This window comes from Protopterus annectens, chromosome 12.part0 (genome assembly GCF_019279795.1).
Source record: "Protopterus annectens isolate FY-2018-M chromosome 12.part0, PAN1.0, whole genome shotgun sequence".
In the NCBI taxonomy this organism is placed as follows: Eukaryota; Metazoa; Chordata; order Ceratodontiformes; family Protopteridae; genus Protopterus; species Protopterus annectens.
This window is the reverse complement of record NC_056746.1, coordinates 8,803,020-8,830,774: the sequence shown is the minus strand read 5'-3', so window position 1 is coordinate 8,830,774 and position 27,755 is coordinate 8,803,020.

Below are 27,755 nucleotides of genomic sequence, written 5' to 3'. Positions count from 1 at the left end.
TGGTAAGGTTTCATCAACTTAACATGGTACAATTTGTGCCCCTGCCTCCTGCCTAGCAGGGTTACCATGTAATTAACATCACCGACCTTCCTTACCACTTTGAAGGTTCCCTTACAAGCTGCCTGCAGCTTACTGTGTCTGACAAGAATGAGTACCATAACCTGCTGTCTCACAGCATACTCATGAGCTCAAGCATTCCTGTCATACCAGATCTTTTTCTGCTGTTGGGCTCCTGCCAGATTTTCCTGGGCTAAGCCCATGAGCTCCCTAAGCCTTATGCTGAAGTTTAGGACATATGCCATAACAGACTCCTTGTGGGATTCACACTCACCCTCCCACTCATCACAAATCAAATCTAAAGTCCTCTTCACTCTATACCTATACAGCAACTTAAAGGGTGAAAAATCTGTGGATTCCTGGGGTACCTTTCTGTATGCAAACAGCAGATGGAGCAAATATTTGTCCCACTCTTTCTTAAACTGGTCTACAAATGCCTGTAGCATGACCTTTAGTGTAGTGTTTAACCTCTCCACAAACTATTAGTCTGGGGATGGTAGGAGGTGGTCTTTAGGTGCTTCACTCCACAGTGCTTCCACAGACAAGCCAACAGGTCTAACATGAAATTGGTACCTATTTCAGTCAGTATTTCTCTTGGGAAATCTACCCTGCTGAAAATCTCTAACAAAGCATTTGCCACCTTCTCTGCTTCAATGAAGGACAGAGCCACTACCTCAGGGTAGCTAGTAGCATAATCTACTACCACCAGGATATACTTCTTCTCTGTGGACCTTGGGGTACTCAGAAGCCTCACAAGATCCATAGCTACCCTCTGAAACAGCTTCTCAATCAAAGGTCAAAGGCATCAAAGGAGCTTTGACCTTGTCTCCTCCCTTGCCTACCTTTTGGCACTGCTCACAGTTCCTGCAGTACCCTGTTACATCCCTTGCAATCCCAGGCCAATAAAAGTTCTGCATAATACATCTCTTGGTACACTTTATGCCCATATGACCTGCAAAGGGAATGTCATTAGCTATGGATAGAAGTGCCAAATGGTAGGGTCTGGGCTTGACCTCCCTCAGGGGTCCACTGTTTATACAGTAACCCTTTGTTCCAGTATACGGCCTCCCCTTTTCCTTGAGAATAAGCTGCCTTCTTAGCTACCTCCCTCGAGACTTGTAATGTAGGGTCCAAAAGCTGAGCCTGTTTCAATTCTACCTTTGTGACCCTTTCCAGCTCCCTTTCCCCTGGACACCCTGTCTCTTCTGACAGCTGTGCCTCACTGTCAGCCTGGGTACTACCACTCATCTCTTCCCTTGCAGTCACCCTGTCCACGGGTACATCAGTACCTACAAGTACCTGTGGCTCACTCTCAGGTTCACTGCTACAGGGTAGTTCCCTCCCTGAAATAGCCACCTCATCAGCCCCAGCTTCAGGTGTGGGGTCTATTTGGGTCTTCCCCAGGCTACATGGCCCATATGCCTGCCTCCAGGCCTGACTGCATGTAACTGCATGCACACAAGGTAGTGCATTATCAGAATTATTTTCCCTGTCAAGACATCTGCATGGATATCCTCAAATGCACCTACCTGCTTGCTTCCTTTTCCACCCTCCCAGTAGAGGTGAACCTGGCCAAAGGTATTTGGAATGGGGTCCCTCCTAAAGCTCTGACTGGTGTGAACTGCCCAAGCAAGTACTGCTCCTCTTTAACCACTGTAGGCTTCAAATGGTTATGTCAGAGGCTGTTTCTCTCTTAGTAGTGGCCTGTCTTCCATCCACTAAGAAAGGATACAAACTTCAGTGAAAATTTGCTGCCCCTGTTGTCTCCAGATAACCTACCACTGGCAAGCTGTTATTTCCACTTGCTGGCTCCTTCATCTTTTGTTCCCTGCCTTGCCTCAGTGAAACTGATTCTAACTCCATCTGTTTGGCCTTTCATTCAGCCTCCAAATACTACAGTTTCTCTGTTGGTTCTAATGCCATCTGTTTCTCCAGTTGTATGGCCTCCAGTTCAAGCCTCTTTAACTCCAGACAGATTTTTAACTCCTCTGAGGAAGAGGTGAACTGTCCTGTTTCTGAAGACTGCACATCCCCATCACCAGACTGGTTGTCTTCCAGGTTGCTGGTTCTTGCTGCAGCTGTGACCAAGGCTGAAATAATTTCCTCTTTAGTCAGGTTGGCATGCACCAGTCCTTTGGCTTTACACACCGTGGCCAATTGGTTCTTTGTCCGCTTGCTATAATCCTCTGCTGACATCTCTGTCTGCTTTCCCTCACTAAACTGAACTAACAAAAATAAATAAACTGTTGTGAAAATGAAACTCTGTATGTATACCTTGTAGCTGCTGAGAGTACACACACCTTCAGTGACAACTGCCAACCAGCTACTGAAGTTCAATTAATATCAGACCCAGCTGCCACCAATATGTGATGGGTATCTACTCCAGGCCAGCATCACAGAGACTCAGTCCTCAACAGTGACTCCTTTGAGGGACAGTAAGAGGAAAGATGGATTCACACAGTATTTTTAGATGCAGCTCCCTGCACCAAGCACAATTTCCCTTAAGAGCACACAGGAAGCATGCTTCAGACCTGGGGCTGGACTCTCCATTTTTCTTCAAACCCACACAAAACTTCAAACTGACCACTTTGGAGCTCTGTGTCCCTGTTCCCAGTAGCTAACACACACACACACACACACACACTCTTAGATATTTGAGTTTCACACGCACACACACACACACACACACACACACACACACACACACACACACACCCCTGGGAAAAAAGCTGGGGCAGATTTACTATCTGTGCCCCTTTCTGCTCAGACTCTGAAGTAATCACTCTGCCATCAGTCAGGTATCCTAAGGCTCTTACAAAGGGTACCCAATTATACTGTATAAACGTAATACTAATACAAATGGTAGAGTGTGACCAAAGCAGCAAGGCTTTCAGAAGTGATCACAGTGTCACTAAAACAAATATAAGTACTCTCAAGATGTTAAAAGTATTCTCTAAAGGACCAGCCACAATGAAAGGTATTAAAATATTTAATGATAAATAATAAAACAGAAAACAGGAAAATACCGAATACAATAAACAGCACAGTTTCAACCACAGAGATATGAAAAATAATACAGTTGGATAGTTTCTCACAGATGCAAAAATAATACTAAATAGTCTCTCTAAATGTCCCTGATTAACTAAAGAATTACTGTTCCCTGACTATTTACTAAAGCAATGCAAGCTAATGTGTGCTGAGTATCTTACCACAGCAAAAGCCAGATGATGTCTCTCTTTGTCTGTGTGAATGTGTGAGATATATATCCTGTCAGAAATCTTTCCTTTCAGGTTCCAAAGTGCTGCTGCTAGGGTTCCAAAGAAATCAGATGCCGGTTAGAGGAAGTCACCACCTCTGGTCACCTGACTCTGATACAATACATACATAGAGCTTTGCTAAGATCTGAGGCAGCATCTGAAAGCTATAACACAATTTCAAACTTTCTACCCTTCCAGGATTCTCTGATAAACATGCTCATTTGATCAGTTACAACAATACAACCTAATATACATGCATACATTCTTTCTGTCCAGCAAGACCTACTGTTTATGCATTTTAACACAAGTAACTTTACAAATATATTTTTAACCCAAACATTTGTATAAATCAGTGTGATCATGAAATAACATACAATTCTTTACAAAACTCCAGCTTATTATGTTGGCATATGTACACATGTACTGTCCTAGTCTCACTGGAACAGATGCCACTATCTCATAACATCACAGTCATGTTAAGTAATGTATTACTGTTGGCTAAATACCTGTGAAATTATAAAAAATATTATACTGGTACAAAAATTAACTGTGATTTTACCAATAGGATTTTGTGCAAAATCAATTATTATTCCAAAGGCATTGTTAAATGTGTTATATTAGCTATCCTAGATAAAAGAAGACTAATTCTTGAAGCATGTAATCAACAGTTTCACTATTCCCAGGATTTTCCTTTAAAAAGTGTGTCATTGTTTAATCACTCTTTGTTTTGTGAAGAAATTGACTGTTGTTAAATTATTGTTTTATAGACAAAGTGAGCCAGAATGTTTACAGACACACAATTATCTGCATAATCAATGATAAAGCAATGAGAACACACTTTCTGAATTTAAAAGAATAAACTTCTACTGAATCCTCCTTCACTGATAAGTCACCATGAAAACACAATGAACTGTGTTAGCAGCAATTTATTGTAAAAAAACACCATAGATATAAAAAATAAAATAATAAAACACTATCACGACTGAGCACTTTCACCTTACAAAGGCATCATCAGAGTCGTGCAACACTGGCATGTCATATCTTTTGTAAATTTTAACCCCTGACGTAACTTCCCAAAACAATAAAACATTTTAACTCCTTCGTCCCCTCTATTCAAAACACAGCACTACAAATAAACACATTATTAAAAAACACAAATTACATCATTTTAAACAATCAGTATTAACAAATAAATAAACAAATAGGTTGAGTATTTCATCCTGAAACTGTATATAGTATTTTAAAAAAATTATATGGATACGGTTTTCATGAAATATTCTAACATTTAGTATTGTTTCTTCCAGAATAACTTATAGTGGTAAATAGCAAATGATGAATGTTAATTATTTATTTATCTGTTTATTTATTTGCTGCATTTGTTGACTAGGATAATTCGACTGGGCAAAAGAAAAATGCCCATTTTTAGTGGCACCTGAGGAGAAAAGCTCCAAATGATTATAACAGTTAGTGATGTCTTTTTTTTCGTTTTTCAAAAGGGTGTGAAATTTGTGCCCTCCACAAAATTTGATGTAGTCGATACTCTTATTGAACTTGTTATTTTTGAGGAAAATTTATTTATCTATTTGGTTCAAAGATAATGAAACAAAAGGTGCACAAAGAGAGAAACCAATAATTTTAAGAAATAAAGTTAATTTAATCCTCCACTCATTTCGACTTTACAGATATTTGAGAAAGCAGTGAGTAATGAACTTTATTCCTTTAGTAGTAGGAGGGAGAAAACTCATTTCTCCAATTTGTCTAGGGAAGAATGGACTTTATTGAACCAGTTAAGGCAAGATAATATGATTTGAATAATGAAGCCGGATAAAGGAGGGGGAGGGATGTTTTTAATATTTTGGATTATTCTAATTCTATGTCTAAATTGTTATATGATTTAGATATTTACTCCCTGGTTTCACAAAATGAGATTTATATTGCCTATCAGAGAATTGATTCTCTTTTAGAGGAGTACCTGGTTGAACAGAGAATATCTGGGGAAACGCATTCATCTTTGAAAGTTAATAACCCCAGAGTTCCCATTTTCTTTGGCATCCCTAAAATTCATAAGAATGTCAAAGAACCACTCCTTTAGGCCTATTGTGGTGGCCAATGGTTCTAAAACTTACCCTTGGTTAGTATGTATAGATAGGTGGCTTAAATCCATTTATAGACAAGTCTGGCATCTCCTTATAGATTCTTGGGATTTTTTAGGGAGATTGAAAAAGGACATTTGGTCCAAAGATCTGATTTTCCTCACTATCGATATTAAAGATCTTTTTACATCTATTCCCCAGGACAAGGGGTAAATGTATTTTTTGATAGTTTGAAGAGATATGCCCCCTCTTTGGGAATGATATCAGGTTTATAGAGGAAATGATTGCTGTAGTTTTGGACAATAATTTTATATATTTTTGAGGGGGAGTTCTTTATACAGAATAAGGGAGTGGCCATGAGAGCCTCTTGTGCCCCAGTTTATGCAAACATGGTCATTTTGGCTTGGGAAAACCATTGTGTATTCAGTTCTACATTTTTTTAGCACATCGCTCTCTGTTTGCTTTTTTGGATGATATATTCATCCTATGGAAAGGTTCAGAAGAGAACATTCACCAGTTTATTAACTTTTTTAATAATTCCTCTGAATTTTTGGAGTTTAATTATAAGTTTCATAGGGAGGGTATTAATTTCTTAGATACATTCATTGAACATATTTATTGTAGCTGTGAAGGTAACATTCAGCAATTTTATCTGGATCTTAACAGTTTTCATCCATTTAGTCAGAAAAAGGGCCATGTCAAAGGATAATATATTAGAAATGCTAGCATGACTTCACACAGGGACTTGGAATCAGAATGTGATAAGGTTACTAAAATGTTTTTACATGGAAATTATCCTCTTCCTTGGTTAAAAGTATTAGTGAATATGTTCAGGGTGAATAGGGGAAAGAAATATTTATCCCTGTTGGGAGTAGGGCTACAACAAGGGGTTAACAAAGATGAACAAGGAGAAACCCCAGAAGAAAAAAAAAAACTTTGTGAATGCCATGGTGTTAAAATATTCCAGACAAACATCAATAGTTAAAGATATAGGAATAACTGGAGTGTTTTCAATACCATCTCCAACATTCTTGGGATAGTTGGAAAAGAACCTTTGTTTACATACAAGACTGGAAACATTTTTAAAGACTTTTTTGATAAAGGTAACTTTAACAAGAGAAAATGGGGTGGGGGGACAGTTCATACTACCAAATGTGGAATGTGTAATCAATGCCCTTATATATGTGAAAAGGAGGAAGTTGTTTTAACCAATACCCTAAGATCAAAGGTGGTTTTACTAAAAGGTAATTGTCTAACTAAGGTAAAACAGAGAGAACTTTACGTAGTCATATTTTTGAACATCTTTATGATATTAATAACAAAAAGGAAAATATTGCCTTGCATAAATATTCAATAGTTTGTTCCTCATTTACTAAGTTTTCGTTTGCTGTTATTGACTCAGTCAGCTGTAATCCAAGGGGTGGGGATGGCAAAGTGTTGCTATAAAACAAAGAATTAAAATGCGAATTACAATTACAAGCAACCTCTTACCCGTGTTTAAATGAATACACTTCTATTCAGCCTGTTTTAATTATGAGGGGAAAGAAATATTTAGCCCTGTTGGGAGTCGGGTTGAAAGTTTTAAAAGTTTATGGTTTGTATTTTGTGTGAGACAGGGTTTGCTTGAATTTTATTATACACTGTGTAATGATTTTTTCCTATTGTTCTAGGTTAATTGGATAAGGGGTTAATTAATTGGTTTTGTATAAAAAGGCCATTTTGCTGTTATGGTTTAATTCTGATGAAGTCCTGTTTGCGTTAAGGATGAAAGTGCTTAATTGGTTTGGTCATAAATAAATATTTTACTCTGTAGAAGAATCCTGGTTGTGGCTTCTGGTTACTATTTTTTTATTATAAAATAAAGTCAATTGCAATTAAGATAAGTAGATGACGTGTAGATTTCATTTATCTTTATACATAGCTGAAGAAATTAGCAAAATGTCGAGGGAGTATGATGAGAGTAGTAGAAAGTAGTCAGGATATAGCGCTGTGAAACCATGGAAGCAAGAAACTGATCATAGGAAAGACAGTCTTCTGTGGTGGTTAGGTAAAGTAAGGTCTGGGCTAGAGTTTGCTAAGGGTACAACAAGCGCATACCCATATTTCAAGAGATATTGTTTTAGCTGGGCTTTGAAGGATTTTACACTTTCAGTTTGCCTGATTGGTATGGGAGTGGAGATCCATACATTTCCATATAGTTCCACATGTTATATTCAAAATACATGATTTTATGATTATTTTGAGCTATGGTCAAAAATATTCATCTTATCTTAGGATTACTGGAACAACTGAAAAGTGCTGTTGGTTCACCTTTATCTGATGGAATAATCTCTGTCAAAACATAAATAAATAAATAAATAAAATTAAACTGTACTAAAGAAAAGGATAGATGTTATGAGTTCTTTAAGTTAGGAAAATTAGTACTATGATATTATGGACATGGCTTGTTACAGAAGTCCATTTATTCAAAACAAATAATGAAATAAATTGTTTAAACAACTGGCTAATTTTCACAAAGCATTTGTATCAGGATGTGCAACAGAAATGCAATGTCCACTTTTAAAATACTCATCACGACAGAGATTTGTATCTCTATATATGTTAAAAAAAGATCTCTGCAAAAAGCAGCATAGTATGCCAGTTTCTCATTAGATCAATCAGAGGAGAAAATGAAAAATAAACTAATAACATTATATGATAACCTCCTACATGCTAGAATGCAAATGCAGTAACATAGGCAAATGCAGGAGAAACTGGTAAATAATGCTGCATACTGTGCTATACTATATTATATTATACTGTACTATGCTATATTATGCAATACTATACTATGAAACACTGCATTAGTACTTCAGTGCAGTATCCTCTTTAGCTAAAACAGAAGTTGCATTTAATGTACAAGAGTGTTTGTTTTTAATATGTCATGGTGATTTTCACTTTTATAAAGGAAACTGAATGTTATTTTGAAAAGGTCAAGTGCATATGAAAGTGTTAAAGATACTTAGCACAACTGCTTTACAATTAATAGCATAGCTGGCCATGCAGTAAGTATAAACATTTAATACGCTGTCATGCCTCATTAACCATTCAACTTTGTAGCTATTTAATGACAGCCATAACCTTGTTTCTTAGTTTCTAAATTTTCCTACCCAGAACCTCATTTAGATAATCACCTTAATTATTCCTGGTAGGATGTATTGTATTAGCTTGAATTGTCACTTCTTATATAAATGCAAAAATCATACTTCTCAACTGTACCTTGTGTTGAGGAACATTCCTTATTTTGAATCCTAAAAAGTTCATGTTCCACATTGAAAGTAACTGTTATACATTCATTGTTAAGATTTTTTAACAAATATCCATGGTAAATAATACTGAATCATATTATTTCATTAAAAGAACTTTTGTAATTATAAAGAAAGAGTTATTAACAGATGTTAACCATGCTGTGAGATTCCAAGTTGAAGATACTAGTAAGTTTTCCCTATTTTACCTATCTGTTCCATCGCGGTAGTGGTGCTGCGGTAGCGTTGTTGCCTCACAGTAAGACGCTGTCCGGTTCAATTCACAGCTAGAGCGTCTTCTACGTGGAGACATACGTGAATGAGTGTACCTTTGTTGAAGGTTGTGCGTCAGGGCTGGTAACTCGGCACGTAAAAATCAACTACCAATCATTAGCGGACCGGAGTTCCGCTGTGGCGACCCCTAACTGGGAAAAGCCGAAAGACACAAACAAACAAACAAACCTATCTGTTCCATATCATGAAAGGTAGTATACCACATTTTGGAGATGACTTACGGAGAGTTATGGCAAAGATTAGTATCAGACAAGATTCTATACTAAATTTAACTATGAAACAAAAATAATCCAGGTAATGACAAAAAGTACACAAGTACAAAGATCATTGCGCATGTAATCAGTCATTTGTCAGCTGAAGGGTAGGATATAAAAGGACACTGTCACATGATCATAGCAATGCACTGTAGGCCTGAAAGCTCTAATGGTAGCCTGATAAGGACATCATATAATGTCATGATAGCACACTCTCAGGGGTCATTACCTACAAAACAATAAATTGCCTGAATCTCCATGTGTTCTGACTGTGCTTCTCAATAATTTTGGAAATATAGAGTATATTTTAGTGCATTTATTAAAACTGTATTTGCCTTAATATTGCTACAACTCAAGTGCTCTAGGTTGCACTGCATCTGAATTGTTTTAGTGTTGTTTTAGCTGCTTTTCTATATACATATATATAGACTTTTCTGTATATGTAGACTAGCTACTTATTTTACTGTATTACTGCCTCTTAAATCGTTTTTCAGTTGTGCACTTGCCTTGCTTCATTTAAAAAGTTTTAAATTGCTAATTTTGTAGAGTTTTAATTGCATTTACTGTTTAGGGATACACAGTCAAGTGTGCTAGCCTTTTCTGTGTTTATTTACTGTATTATTGCATTGTTTAGCCTGTTTTAACAACAATAAAATACTATCTTGTTTGCTTGTTCCCCACCTTTTCTAGCTAGTATAGTCCAGATCCCAGGCTTTGTTTGTCTCAGGACTTTATTTTCTGTGTTCAGAGCTATCCAGACCTTGCTGCAGTAGAGGGAAGCCCTACTGCTTACCAGCGGGAGTGGAGAGCATTGTACTGCCTATCTAACACTAGAGGAGTGGTTTCCAGCTCTGAAATTGTAATTTTGTTAGGCATTTTGGGCTGATTTCTATCCCTTTCAACTTTCGGATTTAGAAATGTGTGTGTTTGCATGTTTTTTGCATCATGCAGCACTGTGGGGCTATGGTTAAACTATTCCAGGTGCCAGGAAGTCTGCTCTTCAAATTTTCTCTTAGAACTAGCTGGTTTCTCAGTAGTAGCACTAAAGTCTGAACCCCTGTGACTAGCACTTGCTCTAGAACCTCCTGGAAAGCACTAGGAAGCCTTAAACTGATACAAGCACTCAATTCTCCTTGTTAATAAGGAGAAATTAATCGTAGGCACTAAGCCTATAATTGCAAAGTACCTTGCAAAGGTAAGGGAAAACAGCTCTTGTACTTTACAAAAAAAGCACCTGAACAGACATGTCCAAGGGTCAGCTTCAGGTGATTTCTCCTGTCCACCTGGTGAATCTGGGTATACTGGGGCAATGCAGCTACAGCCTCATGTACACAGACAACCCCCTCCTCCTACCACCCAACACTACAACCTGCGAGAGATTCACTTACATAGCCAAACTGGAAGCAAAGCTCTCTCCAGCCAAGATTGTGCTAGACAGTCGAGAGGAGAAGGTTAACACCTGCACTATACCTCAAGCAACACATAGCCCTTCAAAAGCCACACCATCAACCCCCCACATAGCAACACTAAACCAAAATATGCGGAGGCCCTTAACATTAACCTGCCCAAGCAAGAAGGACCTCCGAAGCTGAAATGCAAACAAACACCAGTCACAACCAAAGTGACACATAGCTCACAACACCAGTGTGCCTCCCAACAACAGCCCCTATGGCAAGACAACGTACCCAACACTTTAGTCACAGGTGACTCTATAGTCAGGTACACTGATGTCCCACTCACCAGGCTGAACAAGGAGAAAATTACAGTCAACTGCCTGTCGAGTGTCAGGGTCCGCCACATAACGCATGCACTCAAGTCACTCCACAACAAGTTCAAATACGACTCTGTCATTGCCCATGTTGGAGTGAATGACTTGAGATGTTCCTCCCTGGACTACATGAAAAGAGACATGGAAGAGCTCTCAGATCATGTGGCCCAGGCAGGTATGACCCTAGCCCTGAGTAGCATTCTGCCTTTGCCCAGAATGATACCACAGTATAAGGACAAAATTATTGACTTCAACAATTGGCTAAGCTTCTGATGTCATTCAAAGGGGATCCAGTATCTGTCTGCCTGGGATGACATGATCGACAAACCACAATGCTTTGCCAGAGATGGTCTGCACCTGTTGCCCCTGGGATTCAGGTTACTGGCTAAAGCTCTTACCACCCCTATAGTGCCTTTTTTAGGCAAGGTTCAAAGGACAAAACCACCACCATAACAGATACAAGCATGCAAAATCTGAAGGTAATGCTACTCAATGCTAGAAGTCTACACCTCAAAATGCACTCCCTCAAGGCAATGGAGAACATCAATATCTGTGCAGTAACTGATACCTGGTTCAAGGCTCCAGAGAGCACCCTTGCAAAACAGAGCTACAACTCTTACCACACTTTTTGGCCACCAAACCAAGACCGAAACACTAAAGGTGGAGGAGTGTCCATACACCAAGGATATTCACACCTCCAGGCTAGTTGCCCAACACAATGCATCTGAAATTCTCCAGGTGCAACTAACACTAGGTAAGACTGCAATCCAAATTGTAGCTTGCTACAGATCCCCCACTATGCCCCAAGATTCTCACTACACCTTTCTAAACCTACTGAAAAATATTAAGATACAACCAGCCTAATACTGGATGATTTAAACTACCCTGCCATTAACTGGGAAAACTACTCGGGTACCAACACCTTTTCAAACGGTTCTTGGAATTCATAAATTTCAATGCCCTGGATCAACTAATCCATTGTCCCACCAGGGGCTGCAATATCCTAGACCTGGTCATTACCAACATGGGAGATAGTTACTCCACACCAGTGGTCACCCCCTCATTGGTCAGGTCTGACCATAAGCTAATCACACTTGACATCCACATCCCACTCCCACCCCCCAGAAAGGAAACCTCCATAAAAAACTTCTCCAAAGCCAACTTCATGCTATTCAAGTCAGAAGTGATGAACTTCATGACATCCATGCAGACGGGAGCTGAAAGTTCGACTGCTGAATCCTACACTAAGGCACTGTACGAGCACATCCACTCGTGCATGAATCATGCCATCCCAAATAGAACCAATACACTCTCCTCCAAAAAAGGAAGCCAGTCTGGTGGTCCCCTGCCATAAACAAACTATACAACAGAAGGAAGAAACTGTTGTAGAAAAGAGGAAAATCCCAGGATGCAAAAAACTCCCTTACCAGCCTCAGTAAGAAGCTGAGATCCCTCATAAAATCCTCCAAAGCTAGTTACAAAAATAAAACTGGCAAGTATTCCAAAGATAACCACAAGGCATTCTATAGTTATGTCAGGAATCTAAATGGCAATGCTCAGATCTGCTGTGAGCTACAACAGAATGGCATTAAATATACTGATCCCAAGGATAGTGCCAATATCCTGTCAGATTGATTTAGTGCCAACTTCACCCCCCTCTCACCCCCTAAAGGGCCCATCTCAATACCAAAAGATTGGCAAATTCTGGTAGTCACGGCCATACAGGTAGAAACCGCACTCTCCAAAGCTAAGAATACAGCATCCATGGGACCTGATGACATCCCGGGCTGTGTACTACATGAACTACAAAATGAACTGGCACCTCACGTCATGTTTAATCATAGCCTCACCTCAGGCTTTGCACCCACTGAGTGGCACATAGTTATACTTATCCCATTCCACAAGGGGGGATCCACCTTGGATCCCGGGAACTAACATCCCATCAGTCTGATGAGCTTGATCTACAAGGGCATGGAACGCATTATCATGGAACTTATAAACAAAGACATTGGCAACCTTCAAACACTGGACCCCACGCAGTTTGGGTTTGTGAATGGCCGATCTTGTCTCCTGAACCTGATTGACTTCTTCGAATCAGTCTCCAGAGCTGTGGACAAGGGTAAGGCAATCCACACAGCCTATCTGGACCACGCCAAGGCCTTCAACACCATCCCTCACTCTGGAATCATAGATAAACTTACTAAGCTGGGCATAAATCCCTACATCACTGAATGGGTTGCCAATAGGTTTACTGACAGAACCCAGACTATAAAAGTAGCCGACTCCAAATCCAGCTCTAGACAAGTGACAAGTGGAGTACCTCAGGGTTCAGTCCTGGAACCGCTCTTGTTTGGCATCTACTTCTCTGAAGTACAGGCCAACACTATGGCTAACAAAGTTCGCAAATGACTGCAAACTGGGAGACATTATTGAATCCCCAAATCATGTGGATATTCTACAAAAGGGCCTTACAGAAACAGATGCTTAGTGTCAGAGCCATAGGCTCAAGCTTAATGCCAAGAAATGTATAGTTATCCCCTTTGGTAAAAAACATGTACCCATGAATTACCACATAGGTGGCAGTACACTAAACACCGAAAGTGTGATGAGAGACTTAGGGACACAGGTGGACAGTGGTCTCACCTTCGATAACCACATTGCCACAACAGTCAGGAAATCCTTCTATGTGGCACACCTCATCACTAAGGGCTTTTCATCCAGAAAAAAGGAGGTAATTGTTCCACTGTACTCATCCCTCATTAGACCCATTATAGAGTACAACACCCCATTTGGTATGTACCTCACAAGACATCTGCAACAGCTGGAAAGGCCACAGAAATACCTCATTAAAAGAATCACAGGCCTAAAGCAGATGCCCTATGCTGACCATCTAAAAAAACTCCAGCTATACTCTGTGGCATATCATCTACTCAGAGGCAATCTCTGCTTAACATGCAAGGCCATGTCAAACCCTGAGTTGTTGGACATGCTCCACTTAAAGAAATCTCAATCCCTCAGAGCCACACACTCCAGGGAGCTAAACCTTGTCATCACAATGAACAAAACATGCTGGAGAGATAGGTTCCTGACCCAGAGACTCCCCATACTCTGGAATAGACTGCCCATACATGTCAAGCAGAGCGCCTCCTTGGCCCTCTTCAAAAGGAACCTTGACGATTGGATGAGATATACGAAATTCACCCCGGGGATCATGTCAGTCGCCCTGCTAGACAGGGGTCCAGGGAAGTAAATATTGTGGGAAGAAATGTCCAGGGAATTGTTATGGCTAGGCTTGTATAGGCCCTAGGGCCGATAGCCTAGTACCAACCTATGAACCTTTGAACATCTCAATTACTATTACATCTGCATTTAACAGTCATTTCTCTCAAGTAGAAGACTGTGAAACAACATCTGTCAGGACTAGTTTTACTGAGATAATATATTATCAAAATCTCTATTATATCACCAGTCTTGTGGTGCTCTGTCTATTAATTTCTATTATATCACCACTTTTCTGGGATTCTTCATGTTTCTAACAATGCAAATCCTTGCAGTCTACAGTTCCTGTCATCAGCACCCACAATTTCCCAATGCAGTCCTGTGATAAATGTTATTATATACCCCTAACTTACTCTTGTCAACAAAGCCATCCAAGATCCACCAAACCTTAATTTACCACCTAAAATGTTATACTTTTATATACCATGTTTGAAGTGCTCTACTAACTTGCTAACTTTTTAGCCTTACTGACATTTCATCCTCAATCATCCCTACTTTTTAAAACAGCCAAAGCAAAAGGTAAAAAGGCCGTACAGACAAACCATTCAGTAAAAGCCGCAAGAAAAAAACAATTAGAGTTTTCACTGTATGATACCTTAAATCTCCTGTACTGGAGGCCCATGGGATATATGCAAATAAACTTTAAGGACGTACCAGTGTTTATCTACATGGCTTCTGAATGTCCATGACTTTTTACTTTTTAAGTGTTTATGGGTACATTCTGGCTAATAAAGGCAAATCCAAATAAATGATACTTGTCATAATGCAGCATTTCTGTGGTTGTACATGCAAACATTTCTCATATTTTTCCTGCTCATATTCAGGTTCAAACACCTAAATCTGGACACATTTCACCTCTTTGAAGGACCTAAATTATTTATTGACTGACAAATATGGATTCACAGTGCCAAAAATAAAGATATTTAAACCAGTTCAGTACCATCATAAAAGTACAGGCCAACAGACCTCAGACAAATTAAACACTCTGTAGTATTTGCTTTCACTGATGTTCCTTGCATCTTCATCAGACAAGTTGTCTGCAACAGTAAGGACAAATTAACCAAGTTTTCTTATCTTATGCTCTTACATACTAAGACATCAGACTGTTTTGACCAAGACTGTTTCATCCCTTATTCCTCTACAGAACGTCGGAAGCAACACATTTTGCTTAACCTCCCTTCCCACACCCAGTCTGATCATTTTAATTAAAAACGTTGGGGGGGGGGGGGGCATTCTCCATTAGCTTGATGGTTTTTGCTTCAAAGTCTGAAAGCATGCATCCTATACAACAACAACCTTTCTGATTATACCGGCATAGTTCTATTCATATTTGCTTAGCCAGGTTAGTTCAGTTTTTTGTTTGTTTGTTTGTTTTGTTTGTTTCTTAAGAGGAGACAGGAAAGGTTACATAAACTTAAACTTACTGGCCTTACTAACAACTATAATTACTTTTTATAGGAAAGACATCCAATAGGCAGTCTGAGTCTACTCAATCCATGCACCAATTATTTAGGACAAACTGTGTACCACCTCTACTCTTGTGCTTTAAATTCACTGGAAACATCCCTAAAGCATATGAACAGCAGGCTCATCTAATATGCAGTCTGAGTCCATTCACTCTACCTACCATTTTTTGGACAAACTGTGTACCACATCTGACCTTGTGCTTTAAGTAAGTGTTAGGGCATCCAGTCTTTGCGAATTTTAGCCTGTGTAGTGACTAGTCTGAAGATAAGTGCTTCAGTATCCTAGTTTGTAAGCAATAACATTATAATCTGTAAACCCTCCACCACTGACATCCTGCTGGTCAGCTTGTACTCTGTACTTCCTAACAGACACTGACATTTACTCGTACTGCTCTTACTCAAACAATTTCTTTTTCTTATATTTTCTTCACTTCTTCTAAATGTCCTACTCCCAGCTCCCATTATTTATATCCTACTGTCTTTCTTTAGTGGAACTGCATGCCTTCAAGGAAGCCACCCTTGGTCTCCCCTTGTCCTTCTTTATTTCTGCTTGACCAAGACAGTTATTAAACCACTTTCAGCTCTGAGCTAGTATTTGTGCACAGTCAGCATTGACTCAGTGCACTCAACTGTCTCTTTAGTGTGTTTTTATTTTTCTGTAGAAGTGTCCCTGCAAGCAAAGAGATATGTATGTAACAGTGAAGTCTGCAGTTTTAACACCAGCCTGTGGGCTACATTTTTATGTAAATTATAAATACTATGGCAGCCTAAAACAAAGAACTTTGCCAACTATAATAGCTCCATTTCTTAGACAACAGCAGTTCCATTTGGTACTTTCTCTGTTAACTGCGCTCAGTTTATTGTTTTTAGCAGTTCACTGTCTCCCTTAAGTTTATTTCTCTTGTGTAACTACTTTCATTTCTGAGCCAGTATTTTTCCAGAGCTGCACTTCTGCATTCTGCCTAACTTTTTCTCATTGTTTGCTGACCTGTGGGGGGTGGGGTAGCCTTTGGACATTGCATTTCAAAGTCCATAGAAACCTCCTTAAATTACACAGCTGTTCAAACAGTCAAGTGCAGTTTTTTAATATTATCACCATTAGTCAGGTCAAGGTGATACTGGACAAACTCTCCTACTAAAACTGTTATATAGCAAATCAAGACTTTCATCTACTAGCACAAAGGCCTTTTAAACAGCATTGTTGCTCCTTTTGATTATCTCTCTCTGCAGATTTGCAACTGTTTAAGTTAAGTCATTGATTGTTTTTCTCTGTCTCCTTGCCAAGTTTTCAACCCACTTCATTCACCCTCACTAATGCTCGGGCTCATTCCACTCCCCTACTCTACCCCCAATTCCCATACACCCCCTCTTATTTTAAATTTATACTTCCTTAGCATCACCCACATAGTCCTCAAACCAACGCCATCAGTCCCCTCCAGAAAAAAAACAATCAACAGAATTACTCCCAAAACTAACAACCACTCTAGTTTACCCCCCAAGACTCTCTCTCAAACCCTCCTTCTCCTTGCCCTTGTAACGTTACATCTCTACAACCAACCCAGTAGCCTCCCAACATTTTCTAATCCTAATTTACTACAAAGATAAAACCCAAGTTAAATAAGATGTCCCTAACTCAGATTATTTTACAATTCATCCTCACTCTCCTAGCCTTCATCACCAATTATCAAATCCACTTCATTCGAATACATAAGACTTCCATCAGTCCTCACAAAGAATATCAACATCTACCCAACTTGTCTTTCTCCATAACACCCTATCTCTACAAACAACCCATATCTGATTTATTTATCTATAAATATCTCAAAACTAAGTAATCCAAATTTACGATCAAATACCAAACCAAGACCAAAATATAACTGGCCACACTCTTCCCTCTGTAAAATAACAATTCAAAAAATGTGTGGAGATATTCACCCCAACCCAGGTCCCACTGTTCAGAAAACCATCACTTCCAACCCCAAAATAAATCAATCACCTAATATATCTCAACAGAAACAGAATCCAGACTCACCTTACTAAATATGAACCTAAGAACTATGTGCAATAAAGTCCATGACATAAATGCCTACCTTGTCACATACACTCCTGATGTAGTCAAGGCTACTGAAACCTAGTTAAAAAAGAAATAAAGGATAATGAGACCCCCCCCCCCCCAGAACACAATATACTCAGACATGACAGGATCCCCCCCCCCCCAGGACACAATATACTCAGACATGACAGATAATACAAGTGTACAGGTAGTGTAGCAATCATCTGTAATAATTCCCTAACCATAAGCTTACTTCTACAGGAAATACCCAAATTAAACAATGCTGAATATCTAATAACACTCGTAGAAATCAACAATATGAAAACTATATATTTAACAACAATTTATATACCACCAGGGAATAACATTGATACTGCTGAAAGCATCCTGTATTGGATATCCCAGCAAAGTAACAATGAAACTATAATAGTTGGAGACTTAAATTAAATATAGACTGGCAACTCATAAATTCCAATACTCCCACTGAATTCATAAATTTGTACAACTCAGACAATTACTAACCACACCTACTAGAATCAATAAAACTTCAAGGAGACACTTAACATTAGACTGGATTCTTACAAACAAATCAGACAAACTGGCTACTTCTCAGACAGCAAACCAGATACTCCTGACAGTGATTGATATTCTCACTTCAACTGTCTAATCAATAAAAAAGGGTCTGTCGTCATGAATATGAACTTTCCTACAGTCTCTGTTACCAGCTTGGTGATATGGGCATCCTGAGGAAATGTAGAAATTGCCTCATGTTTACTGCCAACCAGTTAATTCTCAAACAAACTGATATGGTATGTGAGAGATGTATTTACACAATGTCACTGGAGGCAAAACTCTCACATAAAAGTATTCCTAATGTCAATAAGGTTGTCAGTAGTACACACGCTGTAACCACCATGCACAATTCAAAGCAGAAAACCTCCTAGAGAAGTACACATAACAAATACCCTCAGCAGCCCCTAATGCACTCTTTTAATACAACATCCACATCAACACATACAGCTACATCTCATGAAGTCTCTACCGCTAAGCCCATAAGGCAAGTCACCACACAATCCAACATTTTAGTCATTGCAGACTCCATCGTGGGACACACTAATGTCCCTCTCACAGCCTACTGCACTAATCCACTAGGCCACAGAGATCTAAAAAATAGTTTGGGCATGCAGGCCTCAAGCTCACATACCTGTACTTGGGAGTCTGGTGCTCTACCACTAAACCACACCAGCCCTCACCAGGCTGTGTAAAGAGAAAGTTACAGTCAGTTGCTTATCAGGGGCTAGGATCCACCACATTATGCATGCAGTCAGGTCATTGGACCCCAATTACCAATATGACTCAGTCATAGTCCATGTGGGAGTAAATGCCCTTAGATGTACCTCTCTAGACTATATGAAGAGAAAAATCATGGAGCTCTCAGAATATGTGTCTCAGACTGATATGAGCCTAGCATTAAGCAGGATTTTCCCTTCTACAAGGATGATGCCACAATATGAACAAAAGATGATTGATTAATAATTGGCTTAGTTTCTGGTGTCATTCTAAGAGGGTGCAATATTTGTCAGCATAGGTTCATAGGTTCATAGGTAGGTACTAGGCTGTTGGCTCTAGGGCCTATACAAGCCTAGCCAAACAGTACCCTGGCTTTTGCCACCCAAGAAAATTATTTTCCTGTGCCCCTGTCAAGCAGAGCCACAGAAGTGATCCCTGGGGTGAATTTCCTATCTCCCATCCAATCATCAAGATTATTTTGAAGAGTGCTAATGAGGGGCTTTGTTTGATATAGATAAGTAGTTTGTTCCAGAGTATGGGAAGTCTCTGAGACAGGAATCTATCCCTCCAGCATGTTCTGTTTATTGTGGTGACAAGGTTTAGGTCCTTAGAGCATGTAGCTCAGAGGGATTGGGATTTCTTTATGTGGAGCATGTCCAACAGCTCTGGGTTTGACATAGCTTTGTATGTTAGGCAGAGATTGCCTCTGAGTAGGTGATATGCGACAGAGTAAAGCTGGAGTTTTTTGAGACGGTCTGTGTAGGGCATCTGTTTGAGGCCAGTAATCCTCTTTGTGAGGTATTTCTGTGGCCTTTCCAGTTGTTGTAGATGTCTTGCGAGGTACATACCAAAAGGGGCATTGTACTCTATAATGGGTCTAATAAGTGATGCGCAGAGGGGAATAATGACCTCTTTTTTCCTGGATGAGAAACCTTTTCTGATGAGGTGTGCCACATAGAAGGATTTCCTGACTACTGTGGTGATGTGATTATCAAAGGAGAGACTACTGTCCACCTGTGTCCCAAGGTCTCTTATCACACTTTCGGTGTTAAGTAGACTACCGCCTATGTGGTAGTTCATGGGTACAGAGTTTTTACCAAAAGGGATGACAATGCACTTTTTGGCATTGAGCTTGAGGCCATGGCTTTGACACCAGGCATCTGTCTCACTAAGGCCCTTTTGTAGGATGTCCACATCATTAGGAGATTTGATTATGGCTCCTAGTTTGCAGTCATCTGCGAACTTTGTTAGCCAAAGACCTTCTGTGTTAGCCTGAACTTCAGAGAAGTAGATACCAAACAGGAGAGGACCTAGGACTGAACCCTGTGGTACTCCACTTGTCACTGGTCTGAAGTTGAATTTAGAGTCTGCTACTTTCACAGTGTGTGTTCGGTCAGTGTGCCAGTTGACAACCCATCTTGTGACATAGGGATTTATACCTAGTTTAGTGAGTTTTGTCTATAATTCCAGAGTGGGGGATGGTGTCAAAAGCCTTGGCGAGATCTAGATAGGCTGTGTGTACCACCTTACCCTCATCTACAGCTTTGGTGACCGCTTCAAAGAAGTCTATCAGGTTTAGGAGACATGATCTGCCTTTTACAAACCCAAACTGGGTAGGGTCCAGAGTTTGGAGATTACCAGTGTCATTGTTTATAAGTTCCATGATGATTCGCTCCACAGCCTTGCAGACCAGGCTTGTCAGGCTAATGGGGAAGTAGTTCCCGGGGTCCATGGTGGCTCCCCCTTTGTGGAGTGGGATAACTGTTGCTGTGTGCCATTCAGTGGGCACAAAGCCTGAGGTGAGATGAAAGGAGATGGTTAACAGACCATGCTGCTTTGCCAGGGATGGTCTGTACCTCTCCCCTCTAGGCTTTTGAATATTAGCTAAAACATTTTCTTCCTCTATAGTGCCTTTTTAGGCAATGCCAAACTGAAAGTACTTTCAACATAGCAAATCAAACCCATGAAAATCTAAAGGTATTACTGCTCAGTGCTAGGAGTCTAAACAAAAAACTCTGCTCCATAGAAGCTCTCTTTATCCTATGGAATGCTGATGTCTGTGCGGTCACTGAGTCTTGGTTTAAAGCTGTGGAGAGCACACCAACAGTGCAAGGTTATAATACCTTCCACACATTTAGTTCAGCTACTTCACAAGCCGGGACTAAAGGTGGAGGTGTGTCTATTTACATCAAAAATAAATATACTTCAAGGCTGGTCAAACAGGACAATGCACTCGAGCTGCTCCATGTTCAAATCATCATAGGTAAAATCCAATACCACTTTCTTGCAAGCTATAGGTCCCCCTCTATGACCCAGGAAACCCATACCATGTATTTAAACTTATTAGAAACACTAACCATCCAACCCAATACCATATTCATGTGTGACTTTAATTACCCCACTATTAACTGGGAATCCTATATGACACCAAATGTATAGGCACAGAGATTCCTGGATTTTGTAAACACAAATCCCCTGGACCAGATAATAAATACACCAACCAGGGGTACAGCAATACTGAATCTGGTCCTCACTAATAACAACCCCTATTGTAATGCCTTCCCTGGTAAGATCAGATCACAAAATAGTCTCCTTTGAAGTAAAAATAAAACCTGCACTCCTGTAGCCTCCAAACAGGTGACATGCCTCATGAATGGAGAAAGGCAACAGTTATCCGCCTACACAAAGGTGAGCCATCCACAGGCCCTGGAAACTACAGACCCGTAAGTCTCACTAGTCATGTATGTAAAGCCAGTGGAAGAATTATCATGGAGATGATCAATAAAGATATAGTAAACCTCCAGACACTGGACCCAACCCAGTTTGGTTTCGTCAAGGGCAGATCATCCCTACTCAACTTGGTGGACTTCTTTGAGGAGGTCACCAAAGTAATGGATGAGGACAAAATTGTGCACACTGCCTACCTTGACCTGGCCAAGGCATTTGACACAATACCCCACACAGGCATTGTTGACAAACTCAAGAGGTTAGGTACAAACCCATATGTCACCCAGTGGATAGCCAGCTGGTTCACAGACAGGACCAAAGAAGTTAGAATTGGGAAGTCCATCTCTACAAAGAGGCCAGTCACAAGTGGAGTCCCTCAGAAATCAGTCCTTGGACCACTCCTTTTTGACATTTACTTCTCAGAAGTCAAGGCCAATATCAGTGGTCTCTGGCTGACTAAATTTGCAGATTGCAAATTAGGGGCTATCTCTAACTCTCACACTGACACAAATGTTCTCCAGCAGGGGCTGACACAGAGAAACAACTGTTGTCAGAGCCATGGACTAAAACTAAATGCCAAGAAATGCATAATAGTATCCTTTCAGAAGTCATCCATCCCTGGCAATTATCATATTGACAACACACCCCTTAGAGTTGACCCAGCAGTCAGGGACTTAGGGACACACATATATAGTAATCTAGCCTTTGATCATCACATGACTACAGTGGTGAGGAAATCTGTCTATGTTGTGCAACTTATAAACAAAGGTATGGCATCTAAGTCCAAGGAAGTTCTTGTTCCACTCTATTCAACATTCATCAGACCTATCATTGATGAGTATAATGCCCCTTTTGGTATGTACCTAACCAGGCATATCCAACAACTGGTATGTACACAGAGGTTCCTCATTAAAATAATACAGGGCATAAGTAAAATGTCCTATGCAGGCCGCCTCAAGGCCCTATCCTTGTATTCTGTCTCCTACAGGATTTTGAGGGGAGACTATGCCCGGCATACAGGGCATTCTCAGACCCCACTCTAATGGACCTCCTGCATATCCACAAAATAAACAGCACCAGAATTACCAGTTCTAAAGACTTACCCCTTGCCTGTGATATAAATAGGACTTGCTGGAGAGATAGGTATGTATCCCAGAGGGTCTATATTACAAGAATGAAAACCCTAAACCGCGAACGCTCACCCTGACTATGGAACTGACTCCCCATCCATGTGAAGCAGAGTTCCTTCCTAACCCATTTCAAGTGCAACTTGGACAATTGGATGGGAAACTGGAAATTCATCCCTGGTTTAGCACCTATGTCTCTAACGGACACAGGTAACCTGTAAATGGTCCATCTCCCACCCATGCTTAGACTTATCAAGGGTATCAGAACTTGTCAGAGATTTTGGGTGCATGGCTAGGCTTAAAAAGGCCCTTGTGGTCATTAGCCTAGTAAACAATTATGAACCTATGAACCTATAAGTGACCACATACCGACATATGCTATTAGAACTCACTATAACCTAGATAAACATATTATCTGTCTATAATCAAATATGAAATACAACCAATTTCAGCAATGATATTTTCAATGAAATACAAACAATATAACTGGAATATACTTAGAACAATGCCACTAGATAATGCTGTAGAACACTTTAATAACATATTCTTACAGACCTTAAATAATCTAGTACCAGTACATAATAAAAGAGTAAAGTCCTACCCCACACCATGGCTGACAATAGAAACAAAAAATATCAATAAAATGGGATAAAGCCTGGAAAAACTGATATAAAAATAGAACTCAAAATGCCTTCCAGCAATTTAGACATCTTAGAAACCTTGCAAAACTCCATGTCAAACAGAATACATAAACATGCTATACCAACCTACAAGATAAACATAAAAACAACCCAAAACTTTTTTGCTCATCACTAAATTAACTATTCCTCTCTGGCCAGACCACTGCTCCCTCTCCAAAAATAGACTATGACAGACTCTATCCCCGCACAGTTTAATTCCTGATTTATGCAATCAATATTATCTTTCTTAGATGCTAATACATCTGCCCCCTCTCTCTCTATCCCTCTGTCCAATCAAAATCACCAGCATCTCATCAGTTTTAGTCCAGGTGCTGCGGTAGCATTGTCACCTCACAGTAAGACGCTGTCCAGTTCGATTCTCAGCTAGAGCGTCTTCTGCTTGGAGACATGCGTGAATGGGCTTACCTTCATTGAAGGTTGTGCATCAGGGCTGGTAACTCGGCACGTAAAAATCAACTACCAATCATTGGCGGACCGGAATTCTGCTGTGGCGACCCCTAACCGGGAAAAACTCGAAAGACATAACAACCTACCTCACTCATAAGGAAGTTGCTCCTTAAACAAAAAATATCTTCCATAACTGTAGACCAGCTACCATCAAACTACCTAAAAATGACCACAGAAGTCATAGCCTTCCCTGTGTCGATACTAATTAATAGGCCCATAGCAGAAAGATATATCCCATCACTGTGGAAAAAATCTTATATCATACCACTCCACAAAGTTGGCACATCTACAGAGTTTAATGACTACAGTATGCAGATCAGTAGTGATACTGTCCCCCCCTCTCCAAAATATTAGAAAAAATGCATCCATATGCAGCTGATGCAATACGTAACTTCAAATAACATGCTTTCAGAAACACACCATGGCTTTAGGCCTCAGCACAGCACCACTACTGCGCTACTACATTTTACCAATATAATAAACCAACATCGAAACGATGGTCTGCTTGTGTCCACCATGTTCTTAGACGTGTCAAAGGCATTTGATACTGTCTCACACCAATTTAATAGATGACAATCTCATTCAGCTCTCCGCAGTAGGACTTTCACAATACTCCTTGTTATGGTTCCTTAGTTACCTATCTGGAAGAAAACAAGCAATTAAATATCAACAAATATACTCATCCTTTTAACCTGCCAATACAGGTGTCCCTCAGAGCTCTATCCTGGGTCCTCTCCTATTTAATATATTTATTAATGACTTCCACACCTCCACTCACCATGCTAGTTTAGTTCAGTATGCAAATGACTCAACCCAGAGCTGTTGGACATGCTCCACTTAAAGAATCCCAATCCCTACAAGCTACATGCTCTAGGGACCTAAACCTTGTCGCCACAATAAACAGAACATGCTCCAGGGATAGATTCCTGTCCCAGAGACTTCCCATACTCTGGAAGAGACTACCTATCTATGTCAAACAGAGCTCCTCATTAGCACTCTTCAAGAAAAATCTTGACGATTGGATGGGTAATAGGAAATTCACCTCGGGGATCACTTCTGTGGTTCTACTTGACAGGGGCACAGGAAAATAATTTTCTTGGGTGGCGAAAGCCAGGGTATCTTTTTGGCTAGGCTTATATGGATGCTAGGGCCAATAGCCTAGTACCTACCTATGAATCTATGAACCTATTAATATGTGCATCCTTAACAATAAATAAGCTCCAAGATATTACCCAAAAATCTTTCTCCTCTGTAGAAACCTGGCTCAAAGAATCAAACCTCCTTATCAACCCCAGGAAAATTAAGTTAATGCTTTTTACCTTAAAAAAAGTTGCCAAAATCAAAACTACTCTTTTACCATAAAGCCAGCAAATAATACTGTCATTCAAACTGTAACTCACAATAAACTTCTAGGCATTATAATAGATGATAGCCTCAAATATGACCAGCATATACTGCACACTATTAAATCTACACTCCAGAAGCTAGGCTCCCTTTATAGAATTAATAGATTCCATACAGATACTGCAAGAAAAATTCTATCTACCACCTTCTTATTAACAACTATCTTATACACCACTCCTATCCTAACAAACTTAAATAATAGTCAAAGAAAGAGATTTGCCTCCTGCTGCAATAAAATAACTAAATTTACCACCAGTCTCCCTCATAGGACCCACCATTGTCATAGCTTAAAGCAATTAAACTGGATTGAACCACACAGTTACCTAACATAATCTCATGTCTATATTATGTGATCGAAGAATCTCTTCTTCGAACACATAATAATCGACACATATACAGCGAACGTTGTAAACCATAAACGGCCACATCTTCAGATTTTTTCCTCGGGAAAAATTCAGTTGGCTGTTATCGGGAATTGCCCTTTTCTTCAATGTAGAGATCTCGGAGTTGGTATATTTAGTTAGGGGGGTGTTGGGGGTGAATCCCCCACTTAATTAATGTTTTAAACTTTGTTTTTTTATTTTACGGCCACGTGAATTTTTTTCCAGAGGAAAGAATTTGAGGACATGGCTGTTTGTGGTTTACAGTGTTTGCTGTATATGTGTTGATTATTATGTGTTCGAAGAAGAGATTCTTCGATCACATAATATAGACCCCATATTCACAACTAACAACAGCACACAAACTCATTCATCATTCAGAAAAATGCCTTTAACTACAAAACTTACTACTGCCCTCTGTAGAGGAAGGGACCTCTGTTCTAGTAACACATTCTTATTACTTACACATAAGTCAAATAATGCTGAAGGAGACTTGCAGTACTCCCAGTACATTGCTAAACTCTGGAATAATATCACCACACAAATAAAGTCTGTCAAACTCAATACTTTTAAACCACTAGTTAAACAACATGTTAACCAGTCCTGGTCATCCACATGCTCATCATAAGGTTAAGACTTTATGTTCACCATACAATACTCTCCAGATACTCTCCTTAAACAAAATACTCTCAACTACTCAATCAAGTGACAAAACAATTTTTGCACATAACTGCTGCCTGTACAATCTACTAAGCTACAAGTGGGCTTTCTCTTTAGTAACTTCCTCCTCTGTAAAATCTTAGAATGTATAAATGAAACTACTGTTTGTGTATAAATGTAAATAGAAATATAACTACCCGGTGTTTAAGTGGAACTTAGTATAATGCAATGTAACCAAATGGAGCTTTTTTCCCCAGGCCACCTCTGAAAATAAATATTACCCAGTTGTACTTTCCCAGTAAACAAAGACAAATAAATGAATAATTAATAAATAAACAATCTTAAGCTTTCTGGTCTTTCTAACAACTGCATCTCTTCTTCTTTGGTAAATTATATTGAAGGTGGCCATGCTTTCCAAATCCCTGCCATAAGAAATTTAATTTAGTTCATTCTCTGCATTCTCAATGTCCATCTCTAAAGGGTTGCCTTTTAAAAGTCCATATTAGACAGAATCATGTTTTACAACCACATTGTTCTATATATTTATAATAAGATGAGCTACTCAACATTTTAAGGCATGACAGCAAACTTAGATGTGAATGTTTCTCGAGAGCAATCAGAAGAAAAAAGTGATAAAATAATTATGTTAGATTTACCTGTCCAACAAAGCAAATACGTACCCTCTACCCTTTCAGCCTACAGATACCTTGATCCATTTTCATTAGCTTCTCATTTTATTCTAAGACTGATGATAAACTTATTAATTATTTTGTAATTAACCTGTCAGACTTTACAGAAATATATGTAAATTATTTTTGCATCCTGTCGTTGCTCAGTTACTAGTCTTAATAAACGATCCTGAAATATTTATGAACAGAGATTTGCTGACTCACTTAGCAACCAGTGCACACACCATGAGTGCAGGCTCTTTTGCTGCAGAAATTAGCCATTCATTTTCAGAACATCAGTGTGTTTTATCTCACTAATAGGACTATTACACTGAATAGCTAGATTGATAAATAATGCTTCCATAATGTTTAGCTTTCCAACGTAGGCTCACAATAAAACAAGTACAGACAGTGATAGAAAATACGCATAGACAAAGGCTGCACTAACATCCTGCCCAGTATCCTGTACGTCCCAAACAGCTATTCCCAACTCTGCAGCAATCATTTCAAGACCACAGCCACTCTGGGAACTGTTAATGGAGACAT